The sequence below is a fragment of the Microtus oregoni genome, unplaced genomic scaffold, assembly GCF_018167655.1.
Source record: "Microtus oregoni isolate MIOR12 unplaced genomic scaffold, Mior012 000003F_ref0000135, whole genome shotgun sequence".
Taxonomy (NCBI): domain Eukaryota; kingdom Metazoa; phylum Chordata; class Mammalia; order Rodentia; family Cricetidae; genus Microtus; species Microtus oregoni.
Window position 1 is genome coordinate 17585911 of NW_024543062.1, and position 2322 is coordinate 17588232.

A 2322-nucleotide genomic window follows, 5' to 3' on the forward strand; every position below is an offset into this window, starting at 1 on the left:
GACACACAGCAGAAACACTGCTCCATCTAGTATTAGAGGGATTATAGCCCAGCACCCCTTCTGCTTGGAGGGGTCAACATTAAGATAGGCAAAGGGACACCAGTCATGGACAATAGACCAGCTAAAGCAGTGGTTCTCAATCTGCAGGTCTCAACTGCTTTGGGTGTCCCACATCAGATATCCAGCATACCAGATATTTATATAATAATTTATAACCACTGCAAAATTACAGTTATGAAGTAGCAATGAAATCATTCTATGGATTGGGGGGTTGCCACAACATGAGGGGTTGCATCATTAGGAAGGTTGAGAACCACTGTTCTAAAGGATCCCATAGGAAGTAGCACCTCCCCTGCCCCATCATGACTTAATTGTAGATGTCTCAGAGAAGGGAATTCCACCAGCTCCATTGCTTTTTGCCCTGATAAAATATATGACTAAATCCAATTAAAGAAGGAAGCATTTACTCTGCCTCATGGCTTAAGGGGCTATTGTCTGTCATGACAGGAAAGACGTGGTGAATGACAGAACCATCTATGGTAGCAAGAACTCTCTATATAGCTTGTTTACATCTTAGCAGACCCAGAAGCTGGAAGGGGTCATAAACACCACAGCAGACTCCTTATACCAGCCCACTCTTGCCACTTAAAGTTTCTATAATCTCCCCAAAGAACGCTACCAGCTGGGAACCAAATGTTCAAACTCCTGAGCCTGTCTGGGCATATTTCACACAGAACAGCAGTCTTTAAAGACCTGCAGTTGTACGGAAGACACCGCGGTGGGAATCCTTCCAGAGGTTAGAAGTAGAGTTGCTTTTATGCTCTCTTGGCCTTGATGGGGAGATGCAGCATCAGCAGTAGGCAGAGCTAGAGTCTTGAGCAACTGGCAATCTGAATGCAGCAAATCAGCAAAAGTACAAACATTAGGCCCCTTGGCCCCAAACCAGAGGAGTGTCAAAGAGGAGACCCCGAGCCTTGTTCCTCCTACATGAGGAGGAACATGGGGCTTCCCACTGGAACATTCCAGGTGGAAGAAGGAAGATGAAATCTCCTGTGAGGGGTCCTAACTGGGACTCAGAATACGACTGTCAGGGACAGGAAGCAGAAAGGTGGGATGTTTGGCAGATCCAACATCCTCTGGGTGTGTTTCCCATATTGGGCTGGACTAAAATGAGACCACCCTGTATTAACTCTGACATCTGCTCCTTGTGCACTAAGGACCCCCAGGGTTGACCTGAGCCTCCTATTCCTCAAGTAAATAACGAGGGTTGACCAATCCATAAGCACTGTTTTGAAGTAGAATGAACACGGCAAAGGGTTGTCTGCCTGAAGGAAAGGGAACAGCACCTGCCTATAGACTGTTTCCCAGGGTACCCATCAGACTCACAACTTAACAAGCTGCTCCAAGATCTGATTTCATATTTCTGATCTCTTAAACGTGGCTTAATGAGTTGATATAACTTTAACTGAAAATTCATTAAAATGTATTTGCTCTAAGTAAATATTTAAATGAATATTATACACTCCAGGGAAGAGGGGGAGGCTTGTTTAATTATATCTGTCTTCTCTCCGGGAACAATTTGAGTTTTCTCCATGTAGGATGATTCTGTTACACACTACTGTGTCTTCCTGCCTTGGGGAAGCCAACACGACTCCATCGAGGCTAACAGCATCCCAGATATGAGATTGGAATACTGAGGTTGCAGCTGTCTGTCGTCCAAAAGCTCATGCCATTGCTGCAGCCACACAGCTACACCTGTGTTGGGATCCTATGAACTACTAAGTACAGTATGTTGATTTCCCACATTACCTTTTTGTCCAGTGAATCAGCTAAGACACATCTGGTTCATCATCCAAACAATGACACTTAGAGAAGAAAGAGAACTTATTAAAAGCTCAAGCCTATTTGGAGCCCACAACAGAGTTGTGACCACTGAAGTCTGGAGTGATGCTCAAGAGAAAAGTAGGGATGTGGGTTGGGTGGGGAAAACAATTAAATGTTTGTCCTCTTGATGGGGAGCTTTTGTTTATGGTTTAAAGCCATTGGCAAGGAGGAAAGGTTGATGTAAAGACCCCACATGCTAAGCTTATCTTGCTGAATTCTTTTGTTTATTTCTTCCCAACCCTCTCAGCTTCCCCAAGCATGTGCGGTGACTTTACCCAATCTGTCCTGGAATCTAAAATTAAAAGTTGATTTAAGCAGAATTTCTTATGTCTGTATAGTATAGAATAGTGGAGACCATAGTGTGGGTTCAAGACAGAGAGGCCTGGTGAGACTTCAATGTCATATGATGCAAAAAATGATAAAGGAAAGATATAAAGG